The sequence below is a fragment of the Pan troglodytes genome, chromosome 1 (genome assembly GCF_028858775.2).
Source record: "Pan troglodytes isolate AG18354 chromosome 1, NHGRI_mPanTro3-v2.0_pri, whole genome shotgun sequence".
Taxonomy (NCBI): domain Eukaryota; kingdom Metazoa; phylum Chordata; class Mammalia; order Primates; family Hominidae; genus Pan; species Pan troglodytes.
The window spans coordinates 148,466,691-148,483,926 of record NC_072398.2 but is presented as its reverse complement, the minus strand read 5'-3'; the positions used below and the strand labels follow the sequence as shown (position 1 = coordinate 148,483,926).

The window sequence follows — 17,236 nt, the reverse complement described above, 5'->3', positions numbered from 1 at the left end:
TGTTGTTCCCCTTTATGTGTCCATGTGTTCTCATCAATTAGCTCTCACTTATAAGTGAGAACATGTGGTCTTTTGCTAAGGAAAAGAATTTCATTGTGCTCCTACTGTGTGCTTTTATAGAAAGTAGGAAAATGAACTATCCAGAGAAGCATGGTAAAATTGACAGGCATTGTTGAGATCTCAGATGAAGTTGGTGGTCAAGAATGTTTTGTATAATCTCCCCTGTTTTGTGACTTAAGTCTTCAATAGTACTAAACTGAGTCAGAATAGCATGGAAAGAATGCATACCTGGCCAAATCCAGAGTTAAATTTTGTCATGTGGGCTTAATAAAAGTGGAGGTGAATGGGATATTGGTGGAGTGTTATACAAGGAAGTAGAAGAAAACAGGACAAAATCAGAAGATAGTAATAAATGGACACATAACAGACAACCACGATTATATGTTACAATGGCTGTGCTAAAAATAGTTGAACATGTAACCTGAAAATACAAATCACTTTAGAAAAGTGATTTGGGCACAGGAGTGAATTAGATCCTAAGATCTAAGGTGGCCCTTGGAGTAGACGGTGGAGGTGAGATCAAGAGAAGTCATTGCAGATGAGGAAGTCAGTGAACCCACTGCCAAATAGTGAAATCAGCAGTTTTTCTATTCTCATCATGATTGGCCTTTCAGTAGTATTCAATACCATTAATATCTTGTTCTTGAAATACTCATACCTTAATTTCTATGCCATCGCACATTACTGGTTTCTCTCCTACCTCTCCATCCTCTTCTTCTCTCCTGCCTTTTTTAGTTCTTCTTTCTTTAACTTCTTTAATGTCTTTCCACACAGTCCTGTTCTCACTCTAAATTTCCTCCCAGGGTGATTCCATTTACACAGATGGATTCAAGCACATCTGTATATTGATGGTCCTCAAATTTACTTCTCTTGTCAAGGCATTTCCTTTCAGCTCCAGACTCATATATTTAATTAGCTCATCCACATCTATACATGGTTTTGTCTCATCTTCTCATCAACATCTTCAAAACTGAATTTTTGATCTTTCCCATGAACTTGGTCCTCTTCCAGACTCATCCATTGAATTAGGTCATTCATATCTGCAATTGGATGTTTCATCTCTATCCGTACCTGTAAGTTTCAAGATAAGAATGCAGCATATTCAGTTACTTTTCTCAGCTCACCTCTCCTTGTATCCATTCCCTGTGGCTTGTGACTTTGCAGTTTCCCCCCACTAAAGACAGAGGGTACTTCTCTTTTTCTTGACTTAGGGCTCAGCATGTGACTTGCTTTGACCAAAGGGATTTTATCTGATGTGTCGCAAGCAGAGGTATGAAATGTATTGTCATGGCTGGGTTTGTCCTTTTGCTCTCTGCCATCATTACTAGAAGAACAAATACTGCTGGCTTCAGGAAATCGAGATGCACACAGAATAAACCTCTCCCAGTAGACATAAGGGCCTGTAGCCTAAAGGAAAGCCATCCTGCCAACTCATAGACTGCAAAGTGAGAATAACTGTCCTAAGTCACTGAGCTTTAGGGTGGTGTGTTGCTCAGCATTAGCATGTAGCAGTAGCCAACTGATATAGTGAGTATATTAGCGGTTTTGGTGCAGGGCAAAAAAGATCAGTTTGAAATGACACCCTCAATGATTTGATGTACCATCAGACCTCTATTAGGTGTTATGTAACCCCTATTTCTTTCCTGACCACTGGCCTACTAGTCCTTGGATTGGAAAACAGATATAGATTTTAATTGAAGCCATGGGAACAGATATGATTATTACCAAAGAGTGAGAAATGAAAGACACATGAAGTAAATTTGAAGCAACACTCATATCTAAATTTAGTTACAGTAAGAGAAACTATTAAAGGCAGGAAAAGACAATAACCAGAGAGAAGGAAAACTGAGATTTTGGTTCTTCATAGAAGATGGTCAAATAGTAAAATGGAAAAAAGGATATGGAGAGGTCTTTTTCTTAATCGAGTATTACAATTATATTCTAGGACATGACCAACATTAGCAAAAGAAAGTTTGTCTTGTTGCTGAATCACTATGACTTATCTGGGTGAGCTAGTGCCTTTCAATTATAGGATATGAAGAACTGAATATTTATTCTCCAAAACTGGTCCAGGACCTTGTGGGGAGGGAGGGTAAAGTTGAAAAAGTCAGAGGGAACTAAGGCAAAGGAGAACTGTGTATGAGACTATAGGGAACGATGACTCCAGCAGGCCTGTTCGTGGGGCACACTGAATGGCAAAGAGGCAGCATGGCACAGCAAGAAGGCTGGCCCTCAGCTTGGATTTCTCTCCTGGTTCCACCACCTACAAGGTATGTGACCTTGATTCGCCTTATTAACTTATGAAATGGAAGCACCAACCTTATACGATTGTTTTGAATATTATGCGAATTAATCCAAATAAAGTGTCTAGAACTGAGCCTGCCATATAATGAGTGCTTGAGTTGTTAGCCATATTATTGCGGACCTGTTAGATGTGTCAAAATCTGGTGACTTTTAGCCAGTAACTGTTTCCTTTTTTTTCTGAATGCAGAGTTAAGCTTCATTTCTCAGACCCTCTTATAGTTAGGTATGGTCATATGTGTAGTTCTTGCCAAAGGAATGTAAAGAAATGATGGTTTCAACGTAAAATGAGGCTTCTAAGGTTTGCCTACTCCGTGCAGATGACAATGAGACCTTAGGGGACAGTGAAGTCTCCTACATGAAGGAAGAAGCCTGAATTCCTAAATCACCATGTGATGAAGAGACACCAGATATCCAGAAATATCTACCATGTACAGGCGTACCTCATTTTACTGCACTTTGCTTTATTGCACTTTGCAGATACTGCATTTTCGTTTTCTTTTCTTTTCTTTTTTTTTTTTTTTTGAGACAGGGTCTTGCTCTGTTGCCCAGGCTGGAGTGCAGTGGCATGATATGGGATCACTGAAACCTCTGCCTTATGGGTTCAAGTGATTCTCCTGCTTCAGCCTCCAAGTAGCTAGGATTACAGGCACCCGCCACCACATCTGGCCAATTTTTATATTTTTAGTAGAGGCAAGGTTTCACCATGTTGGTCAGGCTCATCTTGAACTCCTGACCTCAGGTGATCCACCCGCCTCGGCCTCCCAAAGTGTTGGGATTACAGGCGTGAGCCACCGCACCTGGCCCAGATATTGCATTTTCAACAAATTAAAGATTCGTGGCAAGCTCGCATCAAGCAAGTCTATTGGCACCATTTTTTCCAATAGCTTGGGCTCACTTCAGATCTCTGTGTCAAAATTTGGTAGTTCTAGAAATATTTCAAACTTTATTATTATTATATCTGTTATAGTTATCTGTGATTAATAATCAGTTATCTCACTATCGTAATTGTTTTGGGCACCAAGAACGATGCCCATATAAGATCGCTAACTTAATTCACACTATGTGTTCTGACTACTCTACTCACTGGCTGTTCCTTGGTCTCTCTCTCTTTCTCCTTGGGCCTCTCTATTCCTTGAGACACAATATTGAAATTAGACCAATTAATATCCCTAAAATGGCCTCTATACGCTCAAGTGAAAGGAAGTGTCACACATCTCTCTCTTTAAAGCAAAAGCTAGAAATGACTAAGATTAGTGAGGGAAGCATGTCAAAAGCCAAGCTAGGCCAAAAGCTTGACAGTTAGCCAATGTGTGAAAGGTTCTTGAAGAAAATGAAAAATGCTACTCCAGTGAATACATGAATGATAAGAAAGTGAAACAGTCCTACATCTGATATGAAGGAAGTTTTAATAGTCTGGTTAGAAGATCAAACCAGCCACAACATTCCCTTAATTCAAAGCCTAATCCAGTTCAAGGCACTAACTTTCTTTAATTCTATGAAAACTGAGAGAGGAGAGGAAGCTACAGAAGAAAAGCTGGAAGCTTGCAGAGATTTGTTCATGAGGTTTAAAGAAAGAAGCTGTCTTCATAACATAAAAGTGCAAGGTGACGCAGCAAGTGCTAGTGGAGAAGCTGCAGCAAGTTATCCAGAAGATCTAGCTAAGGTAATTAATGAGGTGGCTACACTAAACAACACATTTTTCATGTAGATGAAACAGCCTTATTTTGGAAGAAGATGCCATCTAGGACTTTCCTAGCTAGAGAGGATGTCAGTGCCTAGCTTCAAAGCTCCAAAGACAGGCTGACTTTCTTGCTAGGGGCTAGTGAATTTGGTGACTATAAGTTGAAGCCAATGCTCAACTTAAAAAGGCCCCCCAAACCCGAGAGCCCTTAAGAATTATGCTAAATCTGCTCTGCCTATTATGTTTGACCCATTATATCTTTTGAGGACTATATCTTTTGTGGAATATTCTCACCTAAAAAAAATGCAATGGGTAAAAATAACAAAAAAACCTTATATCACATTCTACATTCTGGTATCTACATATTTCCTAGAAAGTATGAGCTAAAAAGCACTGGCATAATTCTAAACAATACATACATCATTTGTCACATAAACAAATAGAACATTGCTCTTTAATTTGTTAAAATAAGTATGGTAAAAAACATTGCATATTATGCACCCATATTGAAAATTTATAATGCATGGCAACATGAAAACTTTAGTAAAGAAAACTCCAGCATTTTCTCAAATTTAATTGACCAAAATATCTTTTTTTTGTAAAGCTTCTGTAAACATTTTTGAAGACATAGTTTTGTTGACTTCAATTTGGATGATGTTGGTGGAATAGCCATTTTCAAAACCTCTAGGTGAGAGGGTGAATTGGCAAATACTTTTTGGAGGGCAAATTGGTGCAATGTCCATAAAAACCTCTAAATCAGTAAGTTCACTTCTTGGAATTCCTCTTAAAAATAGAAAAACCCCATAGGAACATGAGTGCAAAGGCTATCAGTGTTATTATATTAATAGCAGCAAAAAAAACTAAAAATCACCTAAATTTATTTTAATAGGGGGATGGTAAAAGAGGTTTGGTTATATTCATACTCTGTAGCATACTAGTTATTATAAAATAATAAGCTATACATCAAACAGAGTGCAAGCTTCAAATGGGCATGAATTTTTGTTCTCTAATGTATCCATCTCCAGAAAATAGAAAAAGGCTCTGGTACATTATAGCTGTTTAGGAAATGTTTGGTGAATAAATGAAAATGCATTGTGATGAAAAGGTATCTGAGACATATTAAGTAAAAAAAAAAGTAATTTTTAGAATAGTTCATATTCAAATTCATCGGCAAGTTCTAATTCATATTCAAAGAAATAAACATAGAGATAAAGAACCAGATGATACCCTTTACACTGCAACCAGAGGTTACCTCTGAGGTTTGGAATAGGAGTGGTGGGAATTAAGGGGAGAGCTTTGGTGGTACTTCCTGTACTTAGTTAGCTATTGCTTGCCTCTTTTAAAACAAATATATATATATATATATATATATATATATATTATTTAAAATATCATCATGGGTCTTTTGAAAATAATTTGAAATGATAATCTAAAGTAGGGTATTTATATTTTGAACAGGAATTAGTAATATTAGCTAAAAACTTGCTGAGTGCTGATCATGCGCTAGGCACTGTTTAGATACTTTACATATATTAACTCACCTATTCCTGACTCATTTAATCTTATAAGGGAAGTATTGGTACTATTACCATTATACAGGCAAGGACACTAAAGGTAAGGCACTTGTCTGAAGCCACATAGCTATCAAATGGGGAATTTAGACTAGAAACCCTAGAAATTAGGCTTCAGAATATACAATATCAATCTTCCCATTGAAGCTGTGTTTGAATATTAGGTTGGTGCAAAAGTAATTGTGGGTTTTGCCATTATTTTAGTGGCAAAAACTTTTGCACCAACCTAATAAAATCAATATTCTGAGTCAATGAGGAGCTGTTTGGAATAATGAGAAAGAAGAGAAGTACAATGAGTCTATGAAGGTTGATAGCAAATCTCAAAGTCAAATGCTGAAGTATTTGGATTGTTTTTATACTTGGCAGAGCAATAGGATCATGAGGTCCTTTAAGCTTGCTGATGTTTTTTGCAAGGAGAATAGAGTAATTAGAAGACAGTAAATAAGGTCATTTCCCCACCCATACATCTTAGCTAATGTATTGATAGTGGTAAAATATTCCAAAATCCATTACTGGAAACAAAGGTAGCAATATTTGGCAATGGTGGTCATAGTGCTGGTGAATAGAATCATCAAAACTAATTGAATTGTGTATTTTTAATAGTATTAATGGTAACAATAGAGAGATTCAGGAAAGATTATTTCCTCAGTAAAGCTAAAGTCCTCAGGTGGTCTAGCCAGGTCTGAATCACAGTCCCTGGCATCAGACATATGTGAACACCTCTGAAGCACTGTTCAGTTCTTTGGCTGGGAATTCCCCTGCCCCTACTTGAACTGGCAGATTCCTACTCATTTTTCAAGGTCAAACTTGGAGTTATCTCTTCTCTAGTATCTCCCTTGAGTATCCTCCAAGGAAAAGATAAAATATTCCCTCTTCTGTGTTTCATTGCTCCTTTAGTCATCTTTGTACTATCACACTTATTAGGTTGTCTTATTGTCAGCTATCCACATAGGTGTCTCCCTGGATAGACTCCATATGTTCTTTGAAATCTAGAGTCTTATTTTAGTGTATCCTTGTTTGCCAAAAAACAACATGTCCAGCAGAATAGGTACTTATGAAATAGTAATTGAATAAATGCATGTATTTTAATTTATTTACTTAATTATAACCCACCTTATTAAAATAATTAAGATGTCTTATAAAATTAATAATGAGATAAAAAACATTCTAGCTTAAGTTTATTGAATACTTTATGACGGGCATTCTGTTAAATTACACACACACACAAACACACACACACAGTATCTCATTTCACCATTGGCCCATATAACTTCACCATTTTACAGCTGAATAAACTAAGGCTAAGGGAGGTTAACTTGGCCAAACAAGTAATAACTCTCAAAGTTTGGCTTCAACCTCAGGTTTGTTTGACTCCAAAGCTTACGATTTCATTAGGTGAAAATTAGAAGCCGTGAGAAAGATAAGCAAAGGCAATTTAAGTGTAAGAATAAAAAGTCTGCTGATTAGAGAAATGTGATCTCTACCACTTGTCTAGCAAAACAGCATGATGACTCTGGCACACACAGTGTGCTAGTTCAAACCCCCATGCCAATCTTTGTAAATAAACCAGGGAATAAATCAACAATGATTGGCTGTAGCAACACTATCTTCTTCCCTGTATTTTAATAACACTGAGTTGTTAGACTCCGTCTGTTCAGTTCACAGTTTTGTTTCTTGTACTATCCAGAAACTTGCCTTTGTTTTGTCAAAAGATAGAAATAGTGCTATAATAACTTCAGACATCTTATTTCCAGGTTGCAAAAGTAGAAATTCTAGCTGTAATGCATCAGGAAAAATAATATACTGTGGCTATTAACCATTAACTTTCAGTCTAGGTACACATTCTAGCAGTCAGTCTTCTGAAGCTGATAAATTCCAGACAACTTCCTTTGCGTCAATTCTCAATGATTCTGTAGGAGAAAATATTCCTAAAAAGAGTTGACTGATATAAATTATTTTTAAAGACCAGGGACAGCCAAGATCAGATTGTCTTACCTACTAATATTTTATATTTAGATGGATAATCTATCTGAATCATGACCAGGATGAAGAAAAATTCTCTAGAACTTAAAGTTTTTAATCATCTTATAACATATTCTAAGTTATTCAGGGAAGTATTTAGGGGATGACTATTATTGATTTGCTTAGTTGATGACTGGAACAGCACGGATCCTGCATGATAGAAAGTTTTTCTTTAATTACCACAAGATCAGCTGGAGATGCATCAAGCAATTTGGGGTGGCTCCTCCCCAAATTGGTTGGGAGCAGGATTCATCATTCTGTTATTTACATAAGAATTGATTGTGATTGGCTGATGTTGCATCTGCCTCTCATAAGATGTGCTATAAAAATAACAAAAACTAGGTAATCTGCTTACTGGGTAAGATAGTGGCCAACCTAATGCAACAATAAAAATGGGTCCTGGTCATTCTGTCAAGCATTACATATTTTGCAGGTCTTTCTGCTGAGTTGAAAAAAAAAAAAAGGAAGTTGGGTTTTATATTTAATTTTGCCCTGGGGCATTATTACTTTGAAAGTAATCCAAATATTTTGCTTATATTGGAAAGGTTCAGTGAGACATAGTTAACTGTGAATAGAATTCAAAACAATAACTCTGGAAAAGAACTATTCCCTTTGGTCAGAGGCTATTGTGTCAGCGGTTATGCCGAGTCAATCAAAAAGAAGAAAGAGAAAGAGAGAACACCAACTGTGAGAATGGAGCTGTCAAGCTGATTGACTAGACAGCAATATAAAATTTGAAATGCTCTATGTGATAAGGTAAACACACAATTTTTATCTGAGCATTGGCAAAAACTAAATGCAACAACTTGACAATCTCATGGAAGTGTCATTAAGAAATATAGAAAAACAAAATTATTTCTGCATACAATTGAAAACAACAACAAAAATTCCCTATTTAATCTCATTGTTTGATACTGTGGAGAGCTTTGAAGAAAAGTATTAAGACCAAATTTCAGAACTGAATGCATGCTTATAGTGGCTTTTTTCTTTTCTACCACTTTGATAAACAAGTGCCTTGTCAAATCCACAAGGTTTGCTTTAGTAGTCAGTTACATTTATGTCAAGTATTTGACTTTTAGGAAAAACATTTTAATAGTGGAGAGCTAGAGAACTCTTTTATTCCTGTTGATTTGAATAATAAGACTGAAGACAATAGAAAATGTAACTTGTTTAATTTGTGTTTTATTGCAAATTGCTGTTGAATTTTTTGTGTACTGGCTCCAGTTGACTTTTCCGATGCTGTCAAGAAATAAAGCATGAGACACTATGCTGGTCAGTAATAGGGCTGGGCGGGGCAATCACTCACCACAAAGTTCCTTGGATTGTTACTTTACTATAACTTGTGTCTCTTCTTATTCCCCACTTCACATCTTAGCTTGCCATCCATTTTCTATTTTTTTTTATTTGGCCTATATAGTTTTTGATTAACTTATGCTTTGAAAATTTAATTAAAATGGCCCATCTCATCACATTATTCATCATTTTCTCTGCTTCTTGATAGCTTTCATCATTAAGTCAAAAACTGTTTTCCTTCTCATATTCAACTTTCTCATTTAATCATTTTAATCACATATAAAATAATATTCATTTGCCTTGTTCTGTTTTTCTGGTTCACTGACTATGTCCCTTATTTTGAACTCTTTATACAAATTTGCAGTTTTGGTTTCAAGTTCACTGCTATATGTAGAACATACATCTTTTGCCCCCCATTTTTATTTCATCTCTTTCTTTAAAGTGCCACCTGAAAACACATTTTGCTCTATTTCCGGCTTTACACGTTTCTGTCTACATTTCAGTATGTTTATAAAAACATTTTAAAGAGCATTTATATCCCCCCATTTTTCATTTTGTGGTTCAGTATATAATTTACTTTTTAAAGTATTTCTCAAGAAAACATGCTTGTTATTGTTATATCATTATTCCAATTGATGTCTATGTGACCACTGAATACGTCAATCTAGTGTTCAACGGTCAACCACATTAGAAAGACGCTAAAACTCAAATCTATAAAATTTATATTCGCTGTTGAAAGAATTGTAACTGAACATTTGAAAAGATCTCTTTGGTTGAAAAAAGTTAGGAAATAATATGTTAGCATTTCAAATGCATTTTTTTATTCATCTGTAAAACACTATGTTTTCTCAAATTCATTACTTGTATTTATTTTATTGGAGAACAGTGAGTTCTAAACTGACAATTATTTTAATATCCTGTGAAAACTTATTTGTTGTAACTAGCAATCTTTATTTTAACCCACTGAGCACTGTACTTTATTAAATATATGTTATTCATATATAATTACATTATTTATATAAATAACTATATATAATGATTAAATACTATGTAAACTTATTTCAGTGGTTATTCATCCAATAAAAACTACAGTACTATTTCAAACCTTGTTTGAAAATTGTAGTCTTTACTGGACGAATAAAGGTTAACTTGCAAGAACTGGATTTCATCTGGAAAGCCCTGCCAGCTACACTGTTCTCTGGCTGCAGTGTGGTGTCTTGAAAGTCCTGGGAACCAGAAAAGCCTGTCTCTGTTAGTGAGCTTTGTAATATTGAACAAAATATTTGTTATTTCTGGTCTCCATTGCTTATTTTATAAAATGAGAAGATATGATTAAATTACCTTCAAAGCTCTTAATAGCTCTAAAACTTTGATGATCTTACAACTTTACACCCATTTTTAGAGAATCTTGATAAGGCAACATTATCTTTTGGGAAATCTTAAAAACATGTATATGAAAACATACACAAGGAATTTATGGTAAATGGGAATATAGTGTAAACAAGTAGTTTATGAAGTGCAGCAAGCCATGACTTTTTAAGTTAGTATTTTATATTAGATTGATAAACATAGTTATTTTATTCTCTGGTTTTTATGCAACAATCCCTGATTCTTTAAACTTTGTAAAGACTTCAAAGTTTATAGTATAAAACTGTGATTACCCAAATGACATTACCAAATCACTGTCTCTGTCTTTGCTCTGAAAACTCATGTTGGCTGCTCTTGATTAGAAATGGAGATAAAATTAATTGCCTGATTTTTGATAGGGATTTTCAGAAGCTTAGCAGATTTTATTAGCTAATCCAAACAATCTCTGGGCAAGACAATTTGCTGCTTCTTTTCTCCTTCTCCCCGCCCACTTCACTCTTTATAGTCTGGATCTGGAACAGCGGATTGACAGGCGAACACTTGGGCCAGAGAAACAGGTGACTTTCCTTTCACAGAGTCCTTGTTCTTCTCAGCTTGGCTTATATCCTAATAACAAAGAGAAAGTCAGCATTTCACATCCCAAGAGCATGAACTTCCTGCCCTGCTTTGACTCATGCAAAGAACATCTCCAGGCCCAGTGTCCTCTGGTGGGTAGAAGTATCCTTGCAATTTTTATCACATGGCCTGCCCTGCAGCTTCTTCTCCAGTACCATTCCGTGATTACTAAATGCACAGATGTAAAAGAAACCTGCCAATGCCTTGAAGTGAAATCTCAGAACATCATAACATATCACGCTGAAAGCAATGTAATAAAAACAGGTATTCAGGTCTGAGGAAATAAGAGAAATCGAACACCTCAAAGACTAGGACAAGGATCTTTAGTTCAACGCCTCAGCAGTCAGCTTTGGCATATGTGAGAATGTAAAAGAGGGTGGCACACCTTTTGCTTTGAATGTTTCACCAATTGATTCCCCTGGCTGCCTTCCCAGAGTCTATGAGTAACATAGTCCCTTAATGAAGGCTTCATCGCATTCTTTTGAACTTATTCTTGCCAATATCAAAGAAGCACAGCAGAAACAAAAACACTGCTCTGATGTTAGAAATCACAATTGTTAACTTTGAAAAGAAGTCTTGGTATGCAGGTTCAAGTCGTAGACTGATGAATTCACCGGAAAACTCTCTAAAAAATGAAGTGGACGGGGAAGAATAATACTCTTTGTCTGGGTACCTACTTAGAAAAGTAAAGGAGAATTTAAATATCACCATACCATGTTAAATATTTTTAAGCATTTGCTTCTTGCACGAAACTTTATATAGGAATTGGAATAAAAGATGTAAAATAAGAAGTTAGCAATTTTTATAGTAATCTCTTAAATAAAGTTGAAATATATGAAGCACATAAAGAAAAAATGTAGTGGTTCTAGCAAGGTTGTGCTATTTCTTGAAAAATATATAAATAGAACAATCTTATTTTTAAGATTTGTAACATCTATTATCAATACTCTATTTAATATATATGAAAATACTGAATTAAACATGTTTCTGGATTTGAAGGGACCTTAAGGATCTATTAATAGCTCCTTAGAATACGTTCTTGTTCTAGATTTCTCCCTTTGAGGCTAATTACTGATATTAGTAATAGCTGTCTTTCTCATTTTTAAGACTTCCTTCAATTTATTTTAGTGTATATAACTAAATTATATGCATCATTTAATGATAAAGCCACTATACCTGATACTATTGTATGGATTATATCTGGTGAAAATTCTCATTTTATATTAATTACCAAATTTACCAATTAGCTGCAGATTTCTAGTTCTGCTGTGGGGTAAGCCAGATAAGTGCTCTGTGCCTCAATTTTCCCACCTTTATGTGCTATAGCAGGTCACCAAAATAACTTTATAATGATCTCCATTTAATGCCAACATGATCCCAAATAAAGCTTAATATATATACCTTTAGGGTGAATGTATGAGCAGATGGTTAGTCCTCTGCCCTATGCTCTGAATACAACTGCCTTTCTTTAGAAAAATATATTCAGTGAGACTTTGCACCATTTAGTGTATCATTCTAATCATATACTCCTTGTTATGATCTATTAACTGTTCACATTCTTCACACTAGCCTTGTGCCCCTTAATGATAAGGACCATGCCTCTCTCTCATTCTTCTTTTATTTCCAGCCCCACTACCAACTCCAACACATTATAGACTCTCAATAAATGCTTTTCAAATACATGAATAAATGAGTGAATGCATGCATGGATGCTTGGAATGACCCAGGCCAAACATGCAAATGGAAAACTTGTTTTAGTAGGCTGCTTCTTTTGCTTTCCTTTACACCTGTGTTTATATTAAAATTCACATCATCATAAAACCAGGGTGCGAATCGCAACACTCAACAAGATTACAGAGATGGATCTATTTTTAAAATAAAGGAGAAAAACAGGATGGAAAAGCTTTCGTAGGTACGTGTAGCACTATTTAGAAAAGAAAATAACTTTGCTATTATTGCAGACTTATTAATGTTTGCAGTTATCCTGATTATTCTAATGCAAACCAAATGGCATTTAATTTGGGAGAAATTGCTCTGGACGTGCAATCTAAAGAGGCGAGAAATGGAACAGACTTTCTTTATGCAGTGTTTGGGATGTGGTTAAATTATTTTAGGATGTTCAACAGTGTAGTGCAAATTCAAATCCTGTGGGCAAAGCTAAACAAGCAATGCCAGGCAGCTTAGCCACTTAATCTTCTGGTGTTCAGTCTGTTGGGTCTGTGCTGTGAAATGGCTCCTGTGGCTTTCACGTGGAAAATGAGAATGTTCTGTAACGGCTGATGTGGGAATAAAGAAGTAAATACAAGGAAACTCTTACAAGCTTTTAATATTAACTGCACTAAGTAAGTGTAACTAACTGCATTAAGTTATTGATTTATCAGGGCTTGACCAAATACTATTTCCCTTTATCCTTTTTGGGGACAAGGACAAAAAGTACAAAAAAGTTAAATGAGCCAGTTGTTAACTGGGTTACTGATGAATGTACTGATTATTCGTCTAGCTGTCGTAGTAGGAGAATGTCCATGGGACCATTTATGGTGGCTGGAAAACTGACTAAGGCTTATTGATCCTGATCATGTAATGATTAAAGTATCAATAAGTATAACTTTTCTAGAAATTTTGTAGCACTCCATCTCCTCAATAAATGAAATTCGATAGGACCATTTGGACTGAAACCACAAATTTCAAGGAGTTGCCTCATTACTTTTTATTTTCCCCTTTAAAATATTACTAAGTTACTTTAACCCTGGTGTATAATGATGGAAAAGGAACACAGCCTGTTTTCCATGGCTAAAGGAAATAAACTATTAACTGGCAAATAAACAGTAGATTGGTGTTTAGGGATGGATTTTACACGATATATTTAGGATATATTTAGGACGTGCAAAGGACACTTAGATTTCAGTCACATTTGGGTAGGTTCCAGATCCTATTAAAACTGACAATGAAAGTAACTTTATTTACTTAGAAGCTTGAAGGGTCTTCTTGGGGTCTTCTCTGTAACTGCCAGACTCAAAGGAGCTGCAGTATCCACTCTCTCAAGTTGGTGATTAGACTTTTAGACCATTTTAAAGGATGCAGAGGGGGTTTCTCTCTAAGTTTCTAGGGCTTTTAAGCACAAATCCCAATTGTGAACTTCAGCACACTTGAATCCTGATTACCTTTCCAGTCCCTAATTACCCAGGAATCAGGTTATTGGCAGGAACTGTTAACAACAACAAAAACAGAAAGCAGTGTATATTGTTTGCTGTCTGAAGAATGAATTGACCTTCAGTGTGCAAACATTGCATAAATTATTTGGTGTGTCAGAAACATCCCCAACCTTATGCCCCCCAAATAACAAGCAACACACACACACACACAAAACAGGTTTATCTCTCCAACCCTGCTATCCTCTTGAGACGTAGACATGTTTAGGCTGAGAAAGTCAAGTCTTCTGACCATCAGATATTTAAGTTACTCGTGATGCATATTTGTGAACGAGGTCTTTGAATGGCTTTTTTTCCTGCTATTCCATTGCTAGTACAATCCCTTAAAGAAAACAGAATTCCCTGCCATATCATTGTTTTTTCTATTAACCATACTAAGAGAATTCCCACAACTGGATTTTCTTGATAATAGGGACTGTATCTTATAATTTTCCACATCTTAAAGTTTTGTATATCCTTTCTAAAATACAGTAGAAGGTCAATAATAACTTACTAGCTGATATAAAATAAATGTACGTTTGAGTATTTTTTTTTCCACAACTCTGATTATCTTCTTGAAGACAAAGCAAAATGTTAGGTTTCGAGATTATATTTTAGAAGTCATAACCAGGAATAGAATTTTCTCTCTCAGAGGGAGGTTTATAAAAGAACACAAAAGAGACTTCTTTTTGCCATTTTATTATTGTGGAATATTTATATTTTCATCTCAAAATAACGTATTCACACTCCTAAAAAACTTGCATTTTGGCCGGGCGCAGTGGCTCACGCCTGTAATCCCAGCACTTTGGGAGGCCGAGGCGGGAGGATCACGAGGTCAGGAGATCGAGACCATTCTGGCTAACATGATGAAACCCTGTCTCTACTAAAAATACAAAAAAATTAGCCAGGCGTGGTGGCACACACCTGTAGTCCCAGCTACTTGGGAGGCTGAGGCAGGAGAATGGCATGAACCTGGGAGGCGGAGCTTGCAGTGAGAGGAGATCGTGCCACTGCACTCCAGCCTGGGGGACAGAACGAGACTCCGTCTCAAAAAAACAAAACAAAACAAAAACCTTGCATTTTGTCAGCCTTAATACATTTGCACTTTAATTTTTCCTATAGCTGTATTGCTGTTTGCAATGTTTCCAAGGCTTTGGCCCGCTTACATACAGAGTTTTTGGATATAAGCTGTAAAGGTCTAATGGATTGTAGACTGAAGAAAAGGATTGAATAAATTTTGAGAGAATATTAGATGGAAATATTGAATGTCCAGCTAATCATTTTAAAGAATAATTAATATTTCAAAATTACATTGATAAGATCACCTCCAGCCATTTACCTAAAGTATCATTAATATTCTCAATAACAACAATGAATAGAGGATTTTTTTCTTTCTCTACTAGCTCTTTCTCAGTAGCATACATACTATTATAATTTGCAACTAAAAAAGATTGACTATTTTCATTCTACTTACCCTTCCAATTGCTACTTATTTTGTATCGCTCCCATTTTTTTGTTTGCAAAATACCCAGAAAAAATATGTATACTGGCTGAAAAATTTCTTTCCTCCCATTCTCTCTTGAGCCCATGCTATTCAGACTGTGGCCTCCACTACTACAATGAAACTGCTCATGCCAAAGCCAACATTGACCTCCATAATATTAAATCCAATCATCATTTCTGAATCAGGTGATCTCTCTCTCCTGATAAACTTTCATTACTTGGCTTCTGGGGAACCATGCCCTCTAGGTTTCTACTTCTCTCTCTGATTCATCTTAGCCTGAGTTGCAGATTCTGCCCCTATCCCCAAGCTCTTAAAGCTTCATCTTTGGAGAGCATCTCTTTTTCATCAACACTTATGTCTTTATTGAACTCATCAAGTGTCATGGGATTAAATACTATCTATACACCCATGATTCCCAAATACATAACTCCAGCCTCAACCACTTCCATGAACTCCACACACATGTATTTAATTACCTACTTGGCATCTTCTCACCTCTACCCAGCACCTCAAACTTCTACCCAATTTTCTACCCACACATCTCTTTTAGCAGACGTCATCATCCTAGTTAATATCTATTTTAGTAGCTTGGGCCAAAACCCATTAATTTGCTCCACACTTTCCTCATAGTCTTACACTATACATCCAAAATTTCAGCAAACTCTGCTGGCACAACCCTCAGAAATATCCAGAATCCAACATTTACCACCACCTCAGCTATTATCATCCTGGTTCAGACTGCCACGATCATCTTGCCTGCATTACTGTGCTAGACTGTTTACCCATCTTCCTACTTGTGCCTTTGCCTATTGTTTTGGGCTGGATTCCCTCTCAGGAACAGACCTTGAATGAAAAATTTTAGTACCTGTTTGGGAGGTGATACTGTTAGGAGGTGGTACTAGGAAAACACCCTACAGAGGAGTGCAGAAATAAGAAAGAGGGAAAAAAAGAAAATGAATAAATGTTTATTGAACACAGTAGGCAACTGAGGTTTCATCTCTCTGGTGAACTCTAGGAGACATACAGCCTGTCTTATTGGGTATTCTGGGGTGCAGGGACCACTTGACATTTCCCTCCAGCCCCATATGGACTGGATGGGCTCCAAGGGTCAAAGGAAGTCCTTAAGCGAAGTCAGAGGCAGCGTCTTCTGCATAATTTGTGGGGCCAAGTGTCAAACGAAAATGGGGGGCCCCTTGTTAAAAACGATTGAGGATTTCAGGAAGGTGACAGCAATGCATGAAACCAAGGCCCTTCTGAGCATGAGACCCTATGCAATTCTATAGATTGCACATCTGTAAAATCACAGGAACTGGCATTTGGGATGTGTTGAGACAGAGTGCACAGGAATGATGAATACCTCAGTGATGTGAGTGGGCTACCATCAGAGTCTCCTACAATCCACCCAAATACACTCAACTACAACTCTGATTATTTCTTTTAATTGGATATCCAGAAATGGAATTACCAGACAAAAGCCTATGAATGTGTTTATGTCTCTTGACATCAATTGCCAAATTCTACATAGGAAAATTACATAAATATTCCTGTTCTGTTCACTGTACCTTTGTTCACTGTACCCTTACTAAGGTAGGTATAATTTTTCTTTATTTGTATAAATTTGAAGGTGTCA

The 17,236-nt window shown here is 36.2% G+C and overlaps 1 long non-coding RNA gene across 1 annotated transcript in view; it reads right to left on the bottom strand.

Moving 5' to 3' along the window:
* Nucleotides 1-396: 396 nt before the first annotated feature.
* LOC107967130 (uncharacterized) overlaps nt 397-17,236 on the bottom strand; it is a 128,400-nt gene continuing 111,560 nt past the window's right edge. The window contains exon 6 of the long non-coding RNA XR_008548053.2: nt 397-1,131. This is a non-coding gene — a long non-coding RNA (uncharacterized LOC107967130). The remainder of the gene's footprint in view (nt 1,132-17,236) is intronic.